We start from the raw sequence: 25,860 nt of genomic DNA on the forward strand, positions 1-25,860 counted from the left end.
CCATCTTACCAATTTTTAAAAATCCCAGTCATTATCACTATTATTATACAATTCTGTTAGCATAAAGAGGCAATTTTATTTCTTTCTATCTAGTATTTAGTCATTACAACTTCCAAGAGAATTTTAAATAATAATGGTGATGAGGACATCCCCCTTCACATTCTTATTTTACTTGAAATAGTGTTAGTTTTTATTTATTTATTTATTATTTATTTATTTATTTTCTGAAGCTGGAAACGGGGAGAGACAGTCAGACTCCCGCATGCACCCGACGGGGATCCACCCGGCATGCCCACCAGGGGGCGATGCTCTGCCCCTCCAGGGCGTCGCTGTTGCAACCAGAGCCACTCTAGCGCCTGGGGGAGATGCCAAGGAGCCATCCCCAGCGCCTGGGCCATCTTTGCTCCAATGGAACCTTGGCTGCAGGAGGGGAAGAGAGACAGAGAGGAAGGAGAGGGGGAGGGGTGGAGAAGCAGATGGGTGCTTCTCCTGTGTGCCCTGGCCGGGAATCAAATCTGGGACTTCTGCACGCCAGGCCGACGCTTTACCACTGAGCCAACCGGCCAGGGCCTAGTTTTATTTTTTATATGTCATTCTTCTATCATGTAGTTTTCTTTAATTTCCCCTCATTTATCAATATAAACCTTACCGTGAAAATGATAATACTGTCCAACTTATCAATGTTTCTTCCTCCTTACATCTCCATATGGGTATTATAGTCAGAAAAGCCATGCTTCCCATAAATTGTGGTTATAGAATTTAGCTATCCAACTAGTGGGTAGTTATTGATGCAGCAGTGTGTGATAGTGTACAAATATTAGATTTGACATTATCAATAGAAAACCTCAGCTCACCTTGAACCCCTCATTTGTTTAGTTATGTGACCTTAGGTAAATCTTTTTGTTTCTCTGAGCCCTAGTTTTTCCATCTAAAAGTAGGGATAGTGTTATTCTACTTATCTCATAGCTCTGTTTTCAGGAAAAGAAAAAGACTTTTGAAAAATAGTTAACTGCAAAATATTGTATACCAGTGTCAGGGTGACTATATGTCCCAATTTTCCTAGGACAAATTTGTTTATGTCTGTTATTTTGGCTTAATTTTTTTTATCTTATTTTTATTAATTTTAATGCAGTGACATTGATAAATCAGGGTACATATGTTCCGAGAAAACATCTCCAGATTATTTTGACATTTGATTATGTTGCATACCCCTCACCCAAAGTCAAATTGTCTTCCGTCACCTTCTATCTGGTTTTCTTTGTGCCCCTCCCCTCCCCCTACCCCCTCCTTCTCCTTCCTCGCCCCCTCCCCACCCCTCCACCCCACCCCCTGTTATCATTATATTCTTGTCCATGTCTCTGAGTCTCATTTTTATGTCCCATCTATGTATGGATTCATGTAGTTCTTAGTTTTTTCTGATTTAATTATTTCACTCCGTATAATGTTATCAAGGTCCATCCATGTTATTGTAAATGATCCAATATCATCATTTCTTATGGCTGAGTAGTATTCCATAGTATATATGTACCAAAGCTTTTTTTTTTATAAATAAATTTTTATTATAATGGGGTGACATCAATAAATCAGGATACATATATTCAAAGAAAACATTTCCAGGTTATCTTGTCATTTAGTTCTGTTGCATACCCATCACCCAAAGAGAGATCGTCCTCCGTCACCCTCTATCCAGTTTTCTTTGTACCCCTCCCCCTCCCCCTCCCCCTCTCCCTCTTTCCCTCCCTCCACCCCCCATAACCACTCCACTCCTGTCCATGTCTCTTAGTCTCGTTTTTATGTCCCACCAATGTATGGAATCCTGCAGTTCTTGTTTTTTTCTGATTCACTTATTTCACTCCACATACTGTTATCAAGATTCCACCATTCTGCTGTAAGTGATCCGATGTCATAATTTCTTCTAGCTGAATAGTATACCATGGTGTATATGTGCCCCATCTTCTTTATCCAGTCTTCTATTTTTTTTACAGTGATTAAAAGACTTTAAGCAAACTCTTGGCCAATACAGCAAAAATCCATAAAAGAGTAGTGTCCTTACATGTTCACCAAGTCCAAGTTGGCCCCATCACCATGCCAAATCCCTGAAAAATGCAACCCAACCACAGTTCAGTCTGTTAGGAGCTGTCACAGGGAGCAGGAGTCCAGAAAAGTCCACATCCAGGAAAAGTCCTCATGGCACTGGAATTGTCACCATTCTATACTTTGCAGCTCATGTCCAAGTCCCAATGACCGCTGCTTCTAGCTGGTAATGATTCAGGTAGACTGGAAAAGCCATTTGCAGCATGCGTGGATATGGAGCTTCTGTTCTCCTCTGCCTGGAGAGATGAGACCAGGTTGCTCTTCCCTAGAGCTTTGCGACTGTGGCATGGTAAAGAGAACCTTGGGATACACTAAGCTGGGTGGCAAAGGTAGATTCATAATAGAAGTTGGCAAAAAGAGGAAAGAGCTCTAAATTAGGAGTAGGTCCCAGCCTGAAATATGAGTGGGGCATTGAGGTAGGAGGGATAAAGGAAACACTATATATTAAGCAAAGCAGCAGAAAATAGGACTATCAACACCCACAACAGAGATCTTTGAGGGAAGAATAAAAAACCTGACTATTCAGGCAAAACATAGTTAATTGGCCCTTGTGCAAATGAGATCAGTTTACTGCTTCTTGGAAGAAATACCCTAGGCTCGTCCAGTGTCATAGATGGGACCGACGGCCCTGGGCACCTTCAGCCTTCAGTGGCAAACCCCAGCTTTCTGGGCAAGGTTAGGTCATAGGTGGCTGGAGCAGGGCTGGAAGAGACTGAACCCTATCTTAGAGAAGCAAGGGGGAAACCTACCTTCCAGTATCCCTGTTTCCTCACAGCAGAGGCGAGTAAGCCTGGCAGGCCTTAGCTCAATGACCTTCCTTTCCACTATTGAAGCAGGACCCAGATGGCATCCTATGAGACCCCTTTGGGGTGTTGGAGCCTTTAAGGGTGTATCCTAAAAGCTGGTAGTTCCCCTGATCTCTATTGGGCTTTTTCTGCCTCTAGGTATCTTAAAAGCCATGCTCAGGAGATCTCACTGAGGGGTTTGAGGATCCCCATCCGCCTATATAAATCTTTTCCATATATCTGGAGCTATTTGGAAAAAGACAAAACAGTGTTATTAGCTGGATGTAATAAAGAATGTAGTAGTTTGCAGGCAAAAAAGATTTGGTGTCTCCTGTTCATCAGCATTCAAAAGAAATGTAAATTTTTTTTTTTAAGTAAAAAGGATGATATGGTAGACCTGTAGGAGTTCCAGGATATGACTACCCCCTTTAAAATTTTTTTAATTGACCTTAAAATGTTTGCTGAGTACACTTTAATAATATTTTAACTTTAAAGATTGTAAGCATGACAAAATACAGTAAATAATTTTGCTCCATATGCAGGAGCATTTTCAGTTTATCCAGTTTAGGAAATCCAATAATAGAACAATGCATGCAGACCATGAGCTATAGCATGCTTAGCAGCCTCTCCTGTTCTGACAGAGGTTACTATAGGTCCGGAATATGTATCCACTGTAATGTGGACATACGACTGTTTGCCAAATGAAGGTATATGAGTAACATCCATCTGCCAAAGTTGTCCTGGTAGGGGTTCTTGAGGGTTAACTCCAAATGAAGGGGCAGTATAGGACCCCTTGGACAGGATTTCCCAATCTGCCATGCTGCTTCCCGGGAAAGTTAAAACTGTTTACACCGGGCTGCAGCATTCTGGTGATGAATAGTATGAGACTGACTTGTTTGGTCTGTCATGGTTGCTCCATATAATTTTCTTTTGGGTAGCTTGATCAACAAGGGCATTCCTAGGCCCTGGCCGGTTGGTTCAGTGGTAGAGCATTGGCCTGGTGTGCAGGATTCCTGGGTTCGATTCCCAGTCAGAGCACACAGAAGAAGCGCCCAACTACTTCTCCACCCTCCCCCTCTCCTTCCTCTCTGTCTCTCTCTTCCCCTCCTGCAGCCAAGGCTCCACCAGAGCAAGTCACCCCGGGCACTAAGGATGGCCCCATGGCCTCTGCCTCAGGTGCTAGAATGGCTCTGGTTGCAACAGAGCAACACCCCAGATAGGCAGAGCATTCCCCCCACTGTAGGCATGCCAGGCGGATCCCGGTCAGGCGCATGCAGGAGTCTGTCTGACTGCCTCCCCATTTCCATCTTCAGAAAAAAAATAAATAAAAGAAAAAATACAACAACAACAACAACAACAAAAAAAAACAGAAAAGAAAAAAAAAGGGCTTTCCCTTGTGCTAAAGCTCCAGGGAGCATGGAGTGAGCTTGAGTATGTCCTATGAAACATGGAGCTCTATGTTGACATATAAGTCTTTGAAGAAGGAGGAACTGCTGAAATAGTTCATCAGCATTTGTTCCTAAGACAGCAGTCTTTATAGTGGAAACACCATAAGTAAATATTTGCTGTCTGTCTATAGATTAAGGGGGGAATATGGCAAATGCTGAAAAGCCATGATCTTTGTGCCCCTCCCCTCCCCTAACCCCCTCCCTCTCCTCCCTCCACCCTATAACCCCAACACTGTTGTCCATGTCTCTGAGTCTCATCTTTATGTCCCACCTATGTATGGAATCATATAGTTCTTAGTTTATTCTGATTTACTTCTTTCGCTCAGTATAATGTTATCAAGGCCCATCCATGATGTTGTAAAAGATCCTATGTCATCATTTCTTATGGCTGAGTAGTATTCCATAGTATATATATACCAAAGCTTTTTAATCCACTCGTCCTCTGATGGACACTTGGGCTGTTTCCAGATCTTTGCTATTGTGAACAATGCTGCCATAAACATGGGGGTGAATTTCTTCTTTTCAAACAGTGCTATGGTGTTCTTGGGGTATATTCCTAACAGTGGTATAGCTGGGTCAAAAGGCAGTTCGATTTTTAATTTCTTGAGAAATCTCAAAAAAAAAAAAAAAAAAAAAAAAAGAGAAATCTCCATACTGTTTTCCACAGTGGCTGCACCAGTCTGCATTCCCACCAGCAGTGAAGGAGGGTTCCCTTTTCTCCACATCCTCACCAGCACTTATTCTGTGTTGTTTTATTGATGAGCGCCATTCTGACTGGTGTGAGGTGATATCTCATTTGTGGTTTTAATTTGCATTTCTCTAATCATTAGTGATGTTGAACATTTTTTCATATGCCTATTGGTTATCTGTGTGTCCTCTTTGGAGAAGTGTCTATTCATTTCTTTTACCCATTTTTTGATTGGATTGTTTATCTTTCTGGTGTTAGGATTTACAAGTTCTTATAAATTTTGATTATTAGCCTCTTATCAGATGCATTGTCAAATATGTTCTCCCATTGTGTAGTTTGTCTTTTTATTATGTTCTTATTGTCTTTAGCTGTGCCAAAGCTTTTTAGTTTGATATAGTCCCATTAGTTTATCCCATCTTTTATTTCACTTGCCCATGGAGATAAATCAGCAAATATATCGCTGAGAGAGATGTCGGAGAGCTTACTGCCTATGTTTTCTTCTAAGATGCTTATGGTTTCATGACTTACATTTAAGTCTTTTATCCATTTTGAGTTTATTTTTGTGAATGGTGTAAGTTGGTGGTCTACTTTCATTTTTTTTGCAGGTTGCTGTCCAGTTTTCCCAACACCATTTGTTAAAGAGGCTGTCTTTACTCCATTGTATGCTCTTACCTCCTTTGTCAAATATCAGTTGTCCATAGAGCTGTGGGCTTATTTCTGGGTTCTTCGTTCTGTTTCATTGATCTATGTGCCTGTTCTTATGCCAGTACTAGGCTATTTTGAGTACAATGGCCTTGTAGTATAGCTTGATATCAAGAAGTGTGATACCTCCCACTTTATTCTTCTTTTTTAAGATTGCTGAGACTATTCGTGTTCTCTTTTGGTTCCATATAAAATTTCAGAATATGTGATCTATATCTTTAAAGTATGTCATTGGTATTTTAATTGGTATTGCATTGAATTTATAGATTGCTTTGGGTATCATAAACATTTTAATGATGTTTATTCTTCCTAACCATGAGCACAGTATATGCTTCCACTTGTTTGTTTCTTCCTTGATTTCTTTTATCAATGTTTTATATTTTCCGAGTTCAAGTCTTTAGTCTCTTTGGTTAAATGTACTCATAGGTACTTTATTATTTTGGTTGTAATAGTGAAGGGGATTGTTTCCTTAATTTCTCTTTCTGACTGTTCATTATTGGCATAGAAAAATCCCTCTGATTTCTGAGTATTGATTTTATTCCTGCCACTTTGCTGAATTCATTTATCAGGTCCAGTAGTTTTTTGACTGAGACTTTAGGGTTTTCTATATACAATATCATATCATCTGCAAATAATGATAGCTTTACTTCTTCTTTTCTAACTTAAATGCCTGTTATTTCTTCTTCTTGTCTGATTACTGTGGCTAGGACTTCCAGGACTATGTTGAATAAGTGTGGTGAAAGAGGGCACCCCTGCCTTGTTCCTGATTTTAAGGCATTTCTTTTAATTTTTGCCCATTGAGAATGATGTTGGCTGTGGGTTTCTCATAGATGGCTTTTATCATGTTGAGGTATGTTCCCTGTCTTCCCACTTTGCTGAGAGTTTTGATCATGAATGGGTGCTGGATTTTATCAAATGCCTTTTCTGCATCTATTAAAATTATCATGTGGTTTTTCTCCTTCCTTTTGTTTATGTGATGAAACACATTGATTGATTTGCGAATATTGTACCAGCCTTGCCTCCCCAGAATAAATCCCACTTGATCATGGTGTATTATTTTTTCCATATATTGTTGGATCCAGTTTGTAATATTTTATTGCGGATTTTAGCATCTATATTCATCAGAGATATTGGCCTATAATTTTCTTTCTTTGTGTTGTCTTTGCCTGGTTTTGGAATCAGAACTGTTTTGATCTCATTTGGTGTAATCAGTGTGTTTAGGTTTTCTGATTCTTCCAGATTGATTTTTGGAAGATTTTATGTTTCAAGGAATTTGTCCATTTCATCTAGGCTGTCTAGTTTTTTGCATACAGTTCTTCATAGTATTTTCTTACAATATTTTGTATTTCTGTTGTGTCAGTTGTTACTTCTCCTCTCTCATTTCTAATTTTATTTATTTGAGTCCTCTCTCTTTTTTTCTTGGTGAGTCTAGTTAAAGGTTCATCGATCTTGTTTTCAAAGAATCTTTTCAAAGAACCAGCTCCTACTTTCATTGACCCTCTGTATTGTTTCTTTAGCCTCTATGTCATTTATTTCTGCTCTGATCTTTATTATTTCCTTCCTTCTACTACATTTGGGCTTTACTTGCTGTTCTTTTTCTAGTTCTTTTAGATGTGGGGTTAAGTTGTTTATTTGAGCTTTTTCTAGCTTCTTAAAGTGTGCCTGTATTGCTCTGAACTTCCTCCTCAGTACTGATTTCGCTGTGTCCCATAAATTTTGAGTTGTTGTATGCTCATTATCTCATTTTCATTTGTTTCTAGGAATTTTTTTATTTCTTCTTTGATCTCATGCTTAATCCATTTGTTATTTAACAACCTGCTATTTAATTTCCATATGTTTGAGAATTTTTGAGCTTTTCTGTTGTGTTTTATTTATAGTTTCATGCCATTGTGATCAGAGAAAGTGCTTAATATGATTTCAATCTTCTTCAATTTGTTGAGACCACTTTTGTGCCCTAACATGTGGTCTATCCTAGAGAATGTACCATGAGTACTTGAAAAAAATGTATAATATATTCTTCTGCTTTAGGGTGATACATTCTGAAGATATCTATTAAATCGAGTTTATCTAGTGTGTCCTTTAATTATGCTGTTTCTTTGTTAATTTTCTTTCTTGAGAATATATCTAGTGATGTTAGTAGGGTATTAAAATATCCTACTATTATAGTATTGCTGTTGATCTTGCTCTTTATATCCATCAAAGTCTGCTTTATATATTTAGGTGCTCCTATATTAGGTGCATATATATATATATATATATATATATATTTGTATTTTTCTGAAGCTGGAAACAGGGAGAGACAGTCAGACAGACTCCCGCATACGCCCGACCGGGATCCACCCGGCATGCCCACCAGGGGCGACGCTCTGCCCACCAGGAGGCGATGCTCTGCCCCTCTGGGGTGTCGCTCTGCCATGACCAGAGCCACTCTAGCGCCTGGGGCAGAGGCCAAGGAGCCATCTCCAGCGCCCGGGCCATCTTTGCTCCAATGGAGCCTTGGCTGCGGGAGGGGAAGAGAGACAGAGAGGAAGGAGGGGGGGGGTGGAGAAGCAAATGGGTGCTTCTCCTATGTGCCCTGGCCGGGAATTGAACCTGGTCTCCCGCACGCCAGGCCGACACTCTACCGCTGAGCCAACCAGCCAGGGCCAGGTGCGTAGATATTTATAATAGTTATAACTTCCTGTTGGATTGCTCCCTTTATCATTATGTAGTGGCCTTCTTTATCTCTTACTATATTTTTTGTTTTAATGTCCATTTTGTCTAAGTATTGCTACCCCAGCTTTTTTTTTCATTTCCATTTGCATGAAATGTTTTTTTCCATCCTGTTACCTTGAGCCTATGTGCATCTTTTGTTTTAAGGTGTGTTTCTTGTAGGCAGCATATGTATGGGTCCTGTTTTCTTATCCATGCAGCTACCCTATGTCTTTTGATTGGATCATTTAATCCATTTACATTTAAGGTTATTATTGATATGTAGTTTTTATTGCCATTTTATTATTTAAAGCTCTATTCCTCTTTTGCTATATTCTTTTCCCACTTTGATCTGTTTATATCATGTCCCTTAACATTTCCTGCAGCGTTGGTTTGGTTGTAATGAATTCCTTGAATTTTTTTTTGTCTGGGAAACTTTTTATTTCTTCTTCAGTTTTAAATGATAGCCTTGCTGGATAAAATAGTCTTGGTTGTAGGTTCCTATTTGGCATTACTTTGAATATTTCTTGCCATTCCCTTCTGGCCTCAAGTGTTTCTGTTGAGAAGTCTGATGTCATCCTTATGGGGGCTCCTTTGTAGGTGATGGCTTTTTTTCTCTAGTAGCTTTTAATATTTTTTCTTTATTGCTTAGCTTTGGTATTTTAATTATGATGTGTCTTGGTGTAGGTTTCTTTGGATTTATCTTTAATGGAGTTCTCTGTGCTTCTTGAACTTGTGAGAGTTTCTCCTGCATTAATTTAGGGACGTTTTCAGCTATGATATGATTGAACAAAGTCTCTATCCCTTGTTATTTCTCTTCTTCTTCAGGAACACCTATAATGTGGATATTATTTCTCCTTATGTTGTCACAGAGCTCTCCAAGACTTTCCTCAGAATTTTTGAGTCTCTTTTCTTTTTTCTTCTCTGCTTTCATGTCTTCATTCCAGTTGTCCTCCAACTCGCTGATTCGATCCTCAGCTCTATCCATCCTGTTTTTAATTCCTTCCATTGTCATCTTCAATTCTGATATTGTATTTGTCATCTCTGACTTATTCTTTTTTAATATTTCAATATCCTTTTTTATACTTGCTATTTATTTATTTAGGTGTTCGTGTTGACCATCCATTGTTGTTCTAAGATCCCTAAGCATCCTTACAATCATTATTTTGAATTCCGCATCCGGAAGTTTGATTATTTCCATATCACTCAGTTCATCTCCTGAAGGTTTCTCTTGTGGTTTCGTTTGGATTGCACTTCTTTGTCTTCTCATTATGTCTGTGTGTTTGGGTGTTTTGTTTGTAGAGCTGGTTGAGTCTAGGCTTGGTGTTGTTTGCCTCCAGTTTTCACTTGTGTTGTTTTTCGGTCTTCTTGGGTTGGCTTCAGCTATTATTTGTAATCCACTTTCAGATTTGGGCTACTTTGAAGTCTTGATTTGTTTGTTTTCTTAACAGGTGATTGTCTTGTTTGCTGATCTCAGCAGGGGGCTTATTTGAAACTGTATCCAGGAATGCGGTGGGTGTGACCTGAGGCTCTGAAGTCCTCTTCTGCCAGTTAATCTCTCTTGGGGGCCGGTTGCTTTGTCAGCTTCAGTAGGGGGAGGTGTATCTCAGATCTCCATGGAGACCTGAGTTACTGCCCCTCCACCCTACTTTTTGTTTTCAGCTGTGTCTTGTTGTGCTGATTGGAGGTTGAGAGATGTCTGTATCTCCGTGACCTGGAAGTACTTTTGTATTTTGCTTTGTGAAAGGATCAGCCCCTCCCCCAATTATGGCTGCCTCCAGCACTGAATGAGTCAGCTTTTCAGGTCCTCTCCTGCATTCCTCTCCCTCTCACTATCTGTCTCTCTCTCTCTCCTTTCTTTTTGGAAGACAAGTGGACCCTTTCAACACACCTCATTCCCTGGTCACCAGGCAAGTGGCTGTGAGCAGTATTTACTGCTCTTTCCTTGGAGTGAGTACCCAACCTCACCCTCCACTCTGTTCCTGTAAGCAAGGGAGATTCAGGCACTCCCTACCAGGTTTGTTGTGGCTTCTTTTTTGCTCCTTGTTTTTTTTTTTGTACTCTTCTGAATTTGGAAACAGGGAGGCAGTCAGACAGATCCTGCATGCGTCCGACCGGGATCCACCTGGCACACCCACAGGGGGCGGTGCTCTGCCCATCTGGGGCATTGCTCTGCCGCAATCAGACCCATTCTAGCGCCTGAGGCAGAGGCCACAGAGCCATCCTCAGCACCTGGGCAAACTTTGCTCCAATGGAGCCTTGGCTGCGGGAGGGGAAGCGAGAGACAGAGAGGAAGGAGAGGGGGATGGGTGGAGAAGCAGATAGGCACTTCTCCTGTGTGCCCTGGCCAGGAATCGAACCCAGGAATCCTGCGCACCAGGCCGACGCTCTACCACTGAGCCAACAGGCCAGGGCCTGCTCCTTGGTTTTTGAGAGCTGTTCTTGTAGTCCAGGTTTGGTTTTTCACGCTGATTGTTTATAAATTAGTTTATAATCCAGTTCTGTGATGTGATCTGGGAGTCTGTGCATCTGCCTACTCTGCTGCCATCTTCAGGTCTCCTTGGCTTAATTTTTAAAAGCATATTTCTTACTGTCAAAGTACCCTAGTTTGAATAATATATTTGTCACCTGAAATGTAGCTGTCATCCTGGTAGATTGAAAACTGACTGAGGGCAGGGATAGTTATCCATCTTTGAGTCACCTGTACCACCAAGCCCAGGGCCTTTCACTCAGATTGCTTGTAATGCTTGAATTAATGATTATTTTAAAGATAGGTATTAAATGCCATGATAGTGTTTTGTGATCAACATCATTATGTTGGTTGATATCTGAAAAAAATAGTTTGAGTAGGAGAAACTTCTAGCTACATGCTGTGTGACTCTTGTCAATGTGTGCAAGCAATGTATTATATAAGATTAGCACTGCAATGAACTGAAAATACGCACTTAGAATTATTGATTTGGTTAAAAGCCTTGTACAACACATAATAAGTCTATAGCTTGTTCTGACAAATAGGACTGAAAAGACCGTTATAAGATCAGACATGAAAAGATGATGGTCTTCTCTCAGATTTATCAGTTCTGGTTGTTTTGGTGATCCATTGCCTCTTTATCAGCAGATGTAAGTTTCTGCTGAGCTGAGGTGCATGACTTGCTGGGTTATTACTGACTCCTCTTGTGTAGCTCTTAAACATTTTAGGCTTCACTTCTTTACTTGGTCTCAGAAATGTGTATTCTAGGTCATATCCTGAGGCACTTGTTTTTGGAGAAGCAGTATTCAATCAGATACTCATTTCAGAGAAAGTTTTGCATTTAACCTTAAGTGTCAAAGAACATGGGTAACATCAAAAGGTTAGAAACTTTGAATTTAGGGGTAGAATAATTTATTTGTTGAATATTAATGAAAAAGGAAGAGTAATCTAAAGTGAAATTCTTGAGTTGCTGCCTTACCAAAGTAGCATCTTGGACTTTTTTTTTTTTTTTTTTTAAATTTTTTTTTAATTTTTATTTTATTTTATTTATTCATTTTAGAGAGGAGAAAGGAAGAGAGAGAGACAGAGAGGAAGAGAGAGAGGAGAGAGAGACAGAGAGAGAGAGAGAGAAGGTGGGGAGGAGCTGGAAGCATCAACTCCCATATGTGCCTTGACCAGGCAAGCCCAGGGTTTTGAACCGGCGACCTCAGCATTTCCAGGTCGATGCTTTATCCACTGCGCCACCACAGGTCAGGCCTTTTTTTTTTTTTTTGAGCAAAAAGAACCTCAGAAACATCTTGGCTTATTCCCAAGATCCTCTTTAAGTGGCAGTGAGGCAGTCAAACCCATGCAGCTGTCCAATAATGTGCAAGTGATTACTTGGTGGCAAGAAAAATGAATGTCTCATTATTGTAGCACCTTAAATTGCTAAATTAAAAATAATTGAAAAAGAATTTTTAACCTCTCTCTTATATATACTTTCCTCCTGGGAAAGAGAAGATTGGACATGTTTTACTTCATCTTACTGAATGTAATTTTTTTGAAAAGTGGAGATTTTTATTTCACTGCAAGGGTTGTCACTGCTCAGGTTTGTAACTTGAAGAGATGACATATATTACAGAGTTAGGCAGCTTGTCTAGCTAATTATACCCTTGCTATATTTGAACAAAACTAGGGAAAAGACTGCTTAAATGTTTCTTAGATTTTTTTTTCCCCAACAACCACTTTGTAGGTATGGCAAGAAAAAAGAAAGCCCAATACTATCCACATTGCTTTTACAGTTGTGGTAGCATTAAAATAATATATACTATGGCATTCTGAGAAACCTATTATTTGAATAATGACTGATGTTTTAAAAAACAGATATGAGATGAAATATCAGTCTACGTTTTCTTCCTGTTTCCACAAACATATTAGAAAAAAAAAAAAAGGTCAGGGAAAATATATACAAAAATGAAATTCTTAAAAATTTTTATTGACTATTGAGGATTACATTAGTTAATAAAATTATATAGATTTCAAATGTACAGCTCTATAATATATCATCTGTATATTGTATCACATGCTCATCATCCAAAGTCAGTTTCCCTCCATCACCACTGATCCCCCATTTACCCTCTTCTACCTCCCCCATCCCCTTTCCCTTTGGTAGTCACCATACTGTTGTCTTTATTGGGTAGTTTTTTCCTTAATCCCTCTACCTATTTTACCCAGCCCCCCAGCCCCCCTCTCCTCTTACAGCTATTAGTCTGTTCTCTGTATCTCTGAGTGTGTCAAAAAGAAAAGTCTTAAGAACAGAGTAGAATGGTGGTTACCAGGAACAGAGAGGAGGAAGTGAGGGAACAGTGCTGTTTAACACATGTTGTTTTAATTCTGAAATATGAAACCATTCTGGAGATCTGTTTTGCAACAATGTGAATATACTTAACACTACTCAGCTGTACACTGAAATGGTTAAGGGGGGTAAATATTATGTTGTTTTATTTTTTTACCACAGTAACAATAATAACAAAAAGCAGATTCTTACCTTGTCAGTAAAGTCTATTTTCTATAAATAAATCTTTTGGATGAGGAACTTAACCAGATATCTACAATATTGAAGCTTAGAGATATTTATGGCTCATTCTCTTATAGTGAAAGTCATTTATCTCAGAAGTCATGATAGAGCAGAATATAGGAACAGTTACAGGGGATCCTCGGGTTATGACACAGTTGCGTTCCTATTGCAGTGATGTAACCTGAATTTGAGTGTAAGTTGAAACACACCCTAGCCTAACGCAGACAGAACACTTGAGCTTTCAACAGTTCAAAATGGCGCAGGTAAGTGTACTGGGGGATGCCACCTCCCTCATCATATGCTGCGTTGCTGCGTATTCTTCCGCCAGGTGCAACCAAACAAGTTTGGCCACTTAGTCCATAAGTATGATGCTAATGGCATAAGTGAAAACATGTCTCAATTTTTTTAAGTTTTTATGGGTGTGAGTGTGGTAAACTTGAAATGTTGTATGCCTAGACTCTTGTAACCCAAGGACTCCCTGACTATATGTGTGGATGAGCTCGGCATTATTGTTATTATTATTAGAGATTGGAATTTCAGGGATGCTGAGATGACAATTATATTATAAATCTTTGTGTGTGTGTGTGTGTGTGTGTGTGTGGCAGAGACAGAGATAGGGACAGATAGGGACAAACTAGCAGGAAGGGAGAGAGACGAAAGCATCAGTTCTTCATTGCGGCTCTGTAGTCTGCTTAGTTGTTCATTGATTGTTTTCTCATAGGTGCTTTGACCGGTGGGCTACAGCAGAGCAAGTAACCCCTTGCTCAAGCCAATGGCCTTGGGCTCAAGCCAGCAATCTTGGGCTACAAACCAGTGACCTTTGGGCTCAAGCCAGTGACCATAGGTCATGTCTATGATCCCATGCTTGAGCCAGTAACCCTATGCTCAAGCTGGTGTGCCTGGCTCAAGCGAGATAAGCCCATGCTCAAGCCGTCGACCTCGGGGTTTTGAACTTGGGTCCTCTGCATCCCAGTCTGGTGCTCTATCCACTGTGCCACTGCCTGGTCAGGCTATTATAAATCTTAATTGCATGTTTAGTTAACAAACAGAAAACAGTGAATGTAAAGAAATAAATAATAGAGATAGAGTGGTTAAGAGAGCACACTCCTAATACCAATTTACCACTTTGGCGAGTGATATTAGACTCTTTCACAAAGTCTTTAATTGTAATTAAATTTTTTTATCCTATTGATTTGTGAGAGAGACATGAAAACAACCAAAGTGTCCTTCAGTAGAGGATTGGATAAATAGATGTGGTACTTATATACAATGGAATCCTGCTCAGCCATAAGAAAAGAAGGATGAAAGCATTTTATTAGTTCTAAGTCTTTCAAATAAAATGAGAAAGAAATTTCATTTTATAATGACTTGAAGAGATAACTTTCACAATGAAAATGAATAAATTAATTAGCTTGTAATAGTATATTTTAAAGAGACTTTAATATTTAAGCATGACAATTATTTTAAGTCAGTCTTTTGCTTACTTCAGGTTTAATTTGCTATTCTTTTTTTCCTATACATGTTAATTAGGTCAAGTTGCTTGATAGTGTTATTTAAGTCTCCTTTATCTTTACCAATTTTCTGTCTTTGTCTATCAATTATAGATAGAGGGATATTAAAGTCTCCAACTATAATTGTGGTTTCGTCTTTTTCTCTCTGAAGTTCTATTAGTGTTTTGCCTTTTTTTTATTATTAAATTTAATGCAGTGACATTGATAAATCAGGGTACATATGTTGAGAGAAAACATCTCCAGATTATTTTGACATTTTTTTTATTTTTTTATTTTTTGCATTTTTCTGAAGCTGGAAACAGAGAGAGACAGTCAGACAGACTCCCGCATGCGCCCGACCGGGATCCACCTGGCACACCCACCATGGGGCGATGCTCTGCCCACCAGGGGGCGATGCTCTGCCCATCCTGGGCATCGCCATGTTGCAACCAGAGCCACTCTAGCGCCTGAGGCAGAGACCACAGAGCCATCCCCAGTGCCCGGGCCATCTTTGCTCCAATGGAGCCTTGGCAGTGGGAGGGGAAGAGAGAGACAGAGAGGAAGGCGCGGCGGAGGGGTGGAGAAGCAAATGGGCGCTTATCCTGTGTGCCCTGGCCAGGAATCGAACCCGGGTCCTCCGCATGCTAGGCTGACGCTCTACCGCTGAGCCAACTGGCCAGGGCTATTTTGACATTTGATTGTGCTGTATACCCCTCACCCAAAGTCAAATTGTCTTCCATCACCTTCCATCTGGTTCTCTTTGTGCCACTCCCCTCCCCCAACCCCTCTCTCCTTCCTTGCCCCCCCTCCCCTACCCCCCTATCCCTGTTGCCATCACATTCTTGTTCATGTCTCTGAGTCCCATTTTTATGTCCCATCTATATATGAATTCATATAGTTCTTAGTTTTTTCTGATTTACTTATTTCACTTCGTATAATGTTATCAAGGTCCATCCATATTATTGTAAATGATTCAAATGTCATCATTTCTTATGACTGAGTAGTATTCCATAGTATATATGTACTAAAGGTTTTTAATCCACTCGTCCTCTGATGGACACTTGGGCTGTTTCCAGATCTTTGCTATTGTGAACAATGCTGCCACAAACATGGGGGTGCATTTCTCCTTTTGGAGCCATTCTATGGTGTTCTTGGGGTATATTCTTAAAAGTGGGATAGCCGGGTCAAAAGGCAGTTTGATTTTCAGTTTTTGAGGAATCTCCATACTGTTTTCCACAGTGGCTGCACTAGTCTGCATTCCCACCAGCAGTGCAGGAGGGTTCCCTTTTCTCCACATCCTGGCCAACACTTATTCTGTGTTGTTTTGCTGATGAGCGCCATTCTGGCTAGTGTGAGGTGATATCTCATTTGTGGTTTTAATTTGCATTTCTCTAATGATTAGTGATGTTGAGCATTTTTTCATATGCCTATTGGCCATCTGTATGTCCTCTTTGGAGAAGTGTCTATTCATCTAAGTATGTCGTTGGTATTTTAATTGGTATTGCGTTGAATTTATAGATTGCTCTGGGTAATATAGACATTTTAATGATGTTTATTCTTCCAAACCATGAGCACGGTATATACTTCCACTTGTTTGTATCTTCCTTGATTTCTTTTATCAATGCTTTGTAATTTTTCGAGTTCAAGTCTTTAGTCTCCTTGGTTAAGTTTACTCCTAGGTACTTTATTTTTTTGGTTGTAATAGTGAAGGGGATTGTTTCCTTAATTTCTCTTTCTGACTGTTCATTGTTGGCGTATAGAAATGCCTCTGATTTCTGAGTATTGATTTTATATCCTGCTACTTTGCTGAATTCATTTATCAGGTCCAGTAGTTTTTTGACCGAGACTTTAGGGTTTTCTATATACAATATCATATCATCTGCAAATAATGATAGTTTTACTTCTTCTTTTCCAACTTGAATGCCTTTTATTTCTTCTTCTTGTCTGACTGCTGTGGCTAGGGCTTCCAGGACTATGTTAAATAAGAGTGGTGAAAGGGGGCACCCCTGCCTTGTTCCTGATCTTAAGGGGATTGCTTTTAATTTTTGCCCGTTGAGTATGATGTTGGTTGTGGGTTTCTCATAGATGGCTTTTATCATGTTGAGGTATGTTCCCTGTATTCCCACTTTGCTGAGAGTTTTGATCATGAATGGGTGCTGGATTTTATCAAATGCTTTTTCTGAAACTATTGAAATTATCATGTGGTTTTTCTCCTTCTTTTTGTTTATGTGATGAATCACATTGATTGATTTACGAATATTGTACCAGCCTTGCCTCCCCAAAATAAATCCCACTTGATCATGGTGTATGATTTTTTCCATATGTTGTTGGATCCGGTTTGCTAATATTTTGTTGAGGATTTTTGCATCTAAGTTCATCAGGGATATTGGCCTATAATTTTCTTTCTTTGTGTTGTTGTCTTTGACTGATTTTGGAATCAGAATCATGCTTGCCTCATAAAAGGAGCTTGGAAGTCTTCCTTCCTCTTGAATTTTTTAAAATAGTTTGAGAAGAATAGGAGTTAGTTCTTTGAATATTTGGTAGAATTCAGTTGTGAAGCCATCAGGCCCCGGATTTTTCTTTGTTGGGAGCTTTTTGATAACTGTTTCAATCTCATTTGGTGTAATTGGTCTGTTTAGGTTTTCTGATTCTTCCAGATTGATTTTTGGAAGATTTTATGTTTCAAGGAATTTGTCCATTTCATCTAGGTTGTCTAGTTTTTTGGCATACAGTTCTTCATAGTATTTTCTTACAATATTTTGTATTTCTGTTGTGTCAGTTATTATTTCTCACTCTCATTTCTAATATTATTTACTTGAATCCTCTCTCTCTTTTTCTTGGTGATTCTAGTTAAAGGTTCATCAATTTTATTTACCTTTTCGAAGAACCAGCTCCTAGTTTCATTGATCCTCTGTATTGTTTCTTTAGCCTCTATGTCATTTATTTCTGCTCTGATCTTTATTATTTCCTTCCTTCTACTACATTTGGGCTTTACTTGCTGTTCTTTTTCTAGTTCTTTTAGATGCAGGGTTAGGTTGTTTATTTGAGCTTTTTCTAGCTTCTTAAAGTGTGCCTGTAGTGCTATGAACTTCCCTCTCAGTACTGCTTTTGCTGTGTCCCATAAATTTTGAGTTGTTGTATGCTCATTGTCATTTGTTTCTAGGAATTTTTTAATTTCTTCTTTGATCTCATTCTTAATCCAGTCGTTATTTAACAACCTGCTGTTTAGTTTTCATGTGTTTGAGAATTTTTGAGCTTTTCTGTTGTGGTTTATTTCTAGTTTCATGCCATTGAGATCGGAGAAAGTGCTTGATATGATTTCAATCTTCTTAAATTTGTGGAGACCACTTTTGTGCCCTAACATGTGGTCTATCCTAGAGAATGTACCATGAGCACTTGAAAAGAATGTATATTCTGCTGCTTTAGGGTGAAAAGTTCTGAAGATATCTATTCAATCGAGTTGATCTAGTGTGTCCAATAAGTCTGCTGTTTCTTAATTTTCTTTCTTGAGGATCTATCTAGTGATGTTAGTAGGGTATTAAAATATCCTACTATTATAGTATTGCTGTTGATCTTGCCCTTTAAATCTATCAAAGTCTGCTTTATATGTTTAGGTGCTCCTATATTAGGTTCATAGATATTTATAATAGTTATAACTTCCTGTTGGATTACTGTCTTTATCATTATGTAGTGGCCTTTTTTTATCTCTTACTATATCTTTTGTTTTAAAGTCCAATTTGTCTGATATAAGTATTGCTACCCCAGCTTTTTTTTCATTTCCATTGGCATGAAATGTTTTTTTACATCCTTTTACCTTCAATCTATGTGTATCTTTTGTTTTAAGGTGTGTCTCTTGTAGACAGCATATGTACAGGTCCTGTTTTCTTATCCACGCAGCTACCATATGTCTTTTGATTGTATCATTTAAGTCATTTACATTTAAGATTATTATTGATATGTAGTTGTTTATTGCCATTTTATTCTTAAAGCTGCATTGCTTTTTTGCTATATTCTTTTCCCACTTTGATCTGTTTACAACAGGCTCCTTAACATTTCCTGCAGCATTGGTTTGGTTGTAATGAATTCCTTGTGTTGTTTTTTGTCTGGGAAGCTTTTTATTTCTCCTTTGATTGTAAATGATAGCCTTGCTGGATAAAGTAGTCTTGGTTGTAGGTTCTTGTTCTGCATTACTTTGAATATTTCTTGCCATTCCCTTCTGGCCTCAAGTGTTTCTGTTGAGAAGTTGGATGTCATCCTTATGGGGGCTTCTTTGTAGGTGATAGCTTTTTTTTCTCTTGCAGCTTTTAATATTTTCTTTTTATCCCTTAGCTTTGTTACTTTAATTATGATGTGTCTTGGTGTAGGTTTCTTTGGGTTTCTCTTTAATGGAGTCCTTTGTGCTTCTTGAACTTGTGAGAGTTTCTCCTGCATTAATTTAGGGAAGTTTTAAGCTATGATATGATTGAACAAAGTCTCTATCCCTTGTTCTTTTTTTTTTTCTTTTTCAGGAACCCCTATGATGCAGATGTTATTTCTCTTCATGTTGTCACAGAGCTTTCTAAGAGTTTCCTCAGACTTTTTCAGTCTCTTCTTTTTCTTCTCTGCTTTCATGCTTTCATTCCAGTTGTCCTCCAACTCACTGATTTGATCCTCAGCTCTATCCATCCTATTTTTAATTCCTTCCATTGTCGTCTTTATTTCTGATATTGTATTTGTCGTCTCCAACTGATTCTTTTTTATACTTGCTATTTCTTTATTTAGGTGTTCATAATGATCATCCATTGTTGTTCTAAGATCCCTAAGCATTCTTACAGTCATTATTTTGAACTTTGCATCTGGAGGTTTGATTATTTCCATATCACTCAGTTCATCTCCTGAAGGTTTCATTTGGATTGCAATTTTTTGTCTTCTCATTGTCTGTGTTTTTTTTGTAGAGTTGGTTGAGTGTAGGCTTGGTGTTGTCTGCCTCCAGTTGTCAGTTGTGTTATTTCTAGGTCTTCTTGGGTTGGTATCAACTATTATTTGTAATCCACATTCGGATTTGGGCAGCTTTGAAGTCTTGATTTGTTGTTTCCTTAACAGGTGATACTCTAGTTTACTGATCTCAGTAGGAGGTTTCCTTGAAACTGTATCCAGGAATGCGGTGGGTATAACCTGAGATTCTGAAGACCTCTTCCACCAACTAATCTCTCTGGGGGCAGGGTGTTTTCTCAGCTTCAGTAGGGGGAGGTGTACCTCAGATCTCCATGGAGACCTGAGTTCTGGCCCTCCTCCCCATTTCTTATTTTCAGCTGTGTCTTTTTGTGCTGATTGGAGCTGGAGAGATGTCTGGAAATCTCTGATTCTGAAGCAATTCAGTACTGTTTTGTGGGGAGGATCAGTCCCTCCCCCAGCTATGGCTGCCTCCAGCATGGATGAGTCAGCTTTTGTATAGGTCATCTCCTGCATTTCTTAGCCCCTCACAGTCTGTCCCTCTCTCTTTCCTTTCTACTTGGGAGATAAGCCAGTCTTTTCAACACACCTCGCTCCCTGGTCGCCAGGCAAGTGGCTGTGAGCAGCATTTTTTGTTCTTTTCCCTGGGGTGAGATCCCCTCTGGGCTCTCAGCCTCACCCCCCCTCTGTTCCTGTAAGCAGGGGAGATTCAGGCACTCCCTACCAGGTTTGTTGTGGCTTCTTCTTTGCTCCTTGGTTTTTGAGAGCTGTTCTTTTAGTCCAGAGTTGGTTTTTCACACTGATTTTTCCTAAATTGATTTGTATTCCAGTTTGGTGGTGAGAGCTGGGTGTCTGTGCGTCTGCCTACTCTGCTGCCATCTTCTGAGCCCCTGTTTTGCCTTTTAATTTGAAGTTCTGTCATTATGTGCATAAACTTTTAGGACTGCTATATCCTCTTGATAAATTGACATCTCCTAAAGTGCCTGATTTAATTTAAATTATCCATAAATACGTTTCTAAATTTAGTCTCAGATGCTGCAAAGAATTCAGTTGTCCTGGTGAATAAGTTAGAGAAAATGCTCAAAGGCTTAAGTTTGTCAGATGCTTTGTTCATCTTAGTGCCAAGTAATACCATAGAGGATTCACACATATTAAGCCTTCAGTAAATATGTGATTTAATTGCCAAATCTCATGACTCTTTTCTTCATGAGATTGGTCTCTGTTTAAGTGCTCCTGTTGTCAAATAACCTTACCTTGATTAGGGGTGGAGAAAAATATTGGGATAATCCAATTATAGACAGGAATGTCATGGGCTGGATTTTACATGTTTTAACTCTTGGCAGCACATAAGTTCACAAGAGGTATGTGGGCTGTTCAGAAAACTGTTCCTACATGAGATTTTATTTTAACTTTAAAATCCACTTGTCCAGAATTTTTTAAAGTGATGCAATGCTATTGGTATAATATTGCTACTTAATTTTTTTTCTTGTTGACTGTTGGTTGTTACAGGTGTAATTTATTATGCCTGTAGCAATCCAAAGACAGACTAGAAAATTGAGTCATTCATTATCAATGATTTATTTAGTCAGTTAACTTTTCAATTTCTAACCCTGTATTTTGTGTTTGTTTGTTTGTTTTTATCACAGAGATTGTGAATTGGGCAAGGTCATTGCCTTGTGGTATTGCAGTTAATCCAGTTTCCAAGTTGTAGAAAGGCTTCACAATGCTTGTGAAGTTATATCTCTGCTGAAGGCCTGATTACTAAAAGTGTAATCTATCCACCCCTTCACATTTTTGTGTGTGTGGAATAAAAGTTTAATTTGAAGCAAAATGCAGGATGTGTGAGAAGAACCTCATCTCTTGTTTAGTTATCTGTCTTTCTAGGAACTTAGGAGTGGTTAAAAATTTTCTTACATCAGGGCTATGAGTAACTTTCCTTGATATATGAGACTATTAGTCACACTCATTTTATATAGATTTTTCTAGGCCCTTATAACTAAAATTATGCCAGATATGTAAGTTAAAAATAGTAAATACTCTAAACTCTAAAACAGATCTCCTTAGTACATCTACATTTCTAAAAAGCCATTTTATGTTCTCTCTTTTTAAATTCCCCTATAGTCCTCCCCACACTTCCATTTATTCTCTTAGTTTTCAAAAGACTGTTTATAAAGATTAAAATTCTCCAAAACCCCATTTGTCATCTTAATGACAAAGAATAATGATCAACAATGGTGATAACACAGATCAACAGATCATTTAATATTCTGTAAAGCCAGAAGCCAGGGCTGCTATCACAGAAGCCCAGCTCATGCAGGTTCGCATTGGATTCGGACAGTCGGTAAAGAAACAATGGAGCCAAAAACTGATAGGCCATTTTCTTTAATTCTAGCTTGCACCCGGTGGGCAAGTAAAAACACACACTGGGCTCCAAAACCCACTCACATTCAGTGCTCACAAAGCTACTGATTTATCCGAGTTTCCTAGAATCAAAGGTTTCTAGCTCACCAGCCTTATTCTCCTCTGTTCCCCATCTCCTTCCTTCTCCAGCGTCAAACTGCACAAACTGGCATCTCACTCAATACTCTGCCATCTTGGCTGCTTCTCCTGGCCACATGGCCTCTTTCTGCTCTCTGCTCTGCTCCCTCTGCTCTCTCATGCTAATCATCCCAGGAACCAAGAGAGCAAACTCTCGTTCTGTCCCCATTTTATATTGTAGCTTCACAACCTCTAATCCAATATACAAAATAGGGAAGTCTCTAATACAAAGTCACTTCTCTGAGGCATGATTGGATTGTACCACCCCACATCAAAAAGGGTGGGAAAGGCTTAATCCCAAAACCAAGCCCCAGGCTACAAGGATTCTCAACACACATTAATATCACCTGGGCGACGGCCTCACGTGGGCAGCGCCATTTTTAACAAAGTGAGCATAATACATTTTATCTGCCCAACATATTCCCAGAGTAAAGCCAGTAGCCACAGCCACCATCACAGCTGCCTGGCCCATGCAGGTTTGCATTTGATTCAGACAGTCGGTAATGAAACAACAGAGCCAAGAACTGGTGAGCCATTAACTTTAATCCTAGCTTGCACCCGGGTGCATGAGAAATACACATAGTGGGAAAACACTTCCCTTTCCATTCAGGGCTCCCAAAGCCACGGACTTATCTGAGTATTCCTTGAATCGAAGGTTTCTACCTCACCAGCCTTATTCACCTCTGTTCCCCATCTCCTTCTCTCTGTACAAACTCTGTACAAACTGGCTTCTCCTTCAGCACTCTGCCATCTTGGCTGCCTCTCCTCTGCAATGCTAATTTCAGTAACCAAGAGAGAGTGAGCCCTCAGTCTGCCCCATTTTATAGTGTAGAAATCAAAACCTTTAAGCCAATATACAAATAAGGAAGTCTGATACAAAGTCACTTATCTGACACATAAATGGGATTCTTCATAAGAATGCACCACCCTACATCATGCAACAGTCAAGGGTGTGGAGAAAAGATTAGTATTGAGAAGATCTTAGTATTAAAAGGGTGGGAAAGGCTTAGTCTTAAAACTAAGCCTTAGGCTATAATGACTTTCCTGGCTTACAGCCTGTCTCCCATATTCCACGCAAACTATAAGTGAGTAAACATATATATCATACTTATAAACTTATTTGACCAACACAAGCTAAAACATGGGGTGACAATATTGACATATTCACGCTAACCAACATATCAGTGGCGAGAAGACCTAGTTCTTCAAAAAAGATACACTATTGAAACTAGTGAGAAGTCCAGGAAATATCAACTCTCTAAGACTAATGTCTACACTATGCACAGGTAGAATTTTCTATTTACAGCCCTGTATTTTAGAAGTGACTCATATAGTGTAATTTTGAAATGACAGGAATGAAATATGACACCAGAAAAAAACCCTTGTAAAATACAGTTAAATATAATGGAAAGTATAATATAAAAATATTTTGAAATGAATAAAAGTGTTTATATTTCATGTGTTGTGGAGATAATGACTACTTAGAGACCACATAATGTGCACCAAGGGACCTAGGGGAGACCGCCTCACAGTCCCCTACAAGGTTTCGTGAGAAGGCCCTGACCCCCAGGCCTTACAGGTATTTATTGATACACACAACATAGAAGCAGGGATGAGAATGAGTAAGTCAGGAAGCAGAGAAGAGAATGAGAAAGTCAAGAAGAGGAACTTCTTTAGAGTAGACAAAGTGTAAGGGAAGTAGCTAACTTTTCAGATATCTACCCCACCTATTGATTAACCAGAATTGCTAATTTTATTCCTATTGTGTTGCATTCAGCAAAGTACTGCATTCAGTACTTTTGCCAGTAAAGTTACTGTGGCTTTTGCCTCAGGGCACAGAACTCTGCCCTTATTCTATGTTCCTATTCAGGGCCTTTACATTCATGGATCTTTGAAAAGTCAGTTACAAAATAAGAATTTCAACAGAACTATAAAAATCTATGCATTCCAAGGTCTCTTAGTCAAGATGGCTTCCATTTTAATATTCTGATAATAGTGTTTTAGCAATGCCATGAAGATCATGATAGTTACCACAAGAAATGACGAAGTTGGTATTTTGGTGATAGATGATTTTGATTAATGAAAATCATTTCATTATATTTTACTTCTCCCTATTTCCTCTTTAAAATATATATGAGTGTATGGCCAGTAGCTGCAGCCACCATCACAGCCGCCTGGCCCATGCAGGTTCACATTTGATTTGGGCATACGGTAATGAAACAATGGATCCAAGAACTGGTGGGTCATGACCTTTAATCATAGCTCATACCCGGCAGGCGAGAAAATACACACACTGGGCTCCAAAGCCCACTCATTCAGCGCTCACAAAACTACTGACTCATCTCAGTATGCCTAGAATCAAAGGACCCACCAGCCTTATTCACCTCTGTTCCCCATCTCCTTCTTCAAACTTTTTGCACAAACTGCACAAACTGGCTTCTCCTTCAGCACTCTGCCATCTTAGCTGCCTCCCCTCTGTAATGCTAATTTCTGAAAGATAGAGAGACCCCCCATCTCCTTTATCTTATAGTGTAGAAAATAAAGTCTTTAAATAAGCCTTTAAATAAGAAAGTCTCTGATACAAAGCCACTTATCTGAGGCATAAATGGGATTCCTCATAAGAGTGCACCACTTCACATCATGCATCAGTCAAGAGTGTGGGGAAAAGATTAATATTGAGAAGATCTTAGTATTAAAAGAGTGGGAAAGGTTTAGTCTTAAAACTAAGCCTTAAGCCAGGGGTCCCCAAACTACGGCCCGCGGGCCACATGCGGCCCCCTGAGGCCATTTATCCGGCCCCCGCCGCACTTCTGGAAGGGGCATCTCTTTCATTGGTGGTCAGTAAGAGGAGCCTAGTTCCCATGGAAATACTGGTCAGTTTGTTGATTTAAATTTACTTGTTCTTTATTTTAAATATTGTATTTGTTCCCGTTTTTTTTTTTACTTTAAAATAAGATATGTGCAGTGTGCATAGGGATTTTTCCATAGTTTTTTTTTATAGTCTGGCCCTCCAATGGTCTGAGGGACAGTGAACTGGCCCCCTGTGTAAAAAGTTTGGGGACCCCTGCCTTAGGCTATAACAACCCTGCCTGCTTACAGGCTGTCCCTTACACCCAATGCAAACTATTATATAAACCAGTAAACATATATATCATATTTACAAACTTATTTGACCAACATTGCACCCCTTTTGCTTACTTCACAATCTAAAGCAAAGGTATTCCTGCACATGGAAATTAGGAAAATTACACAAATTACAACAACATGACAAATCATACAATTTCAACAATTACAAAGGTACATTTCACCAGTCTCTGAGCACTTTGCCAAAAGTGCAAAATGTCCTCGGCCTTCTTTCTAGCTATGGGAAAAACTTCTTGGGGCAGGGGAAGGGCCTCTAGCAAAGCCGCTCCCCACACCCATCTGGGTATTTCACATTGTCCAAAATCCGTAAGTCCATCCAAC

The sequence above is a fragment of the Saccopteryx bilineata genome, chromosome 1, assembly GCF_036850765.1.
Source record: "Saccopteryx bilineata isolate mSacBil1 chromosome 1, mSacBil1_pri_phased_curated, whole genome shotgun sequence".
Lineage (NCBI taxonomy): Eukaryota > Metazoa > Chordata > Mammalia > Chiroptera > Emballonuridae > Saccopteryx > Saccopteryx bilineata.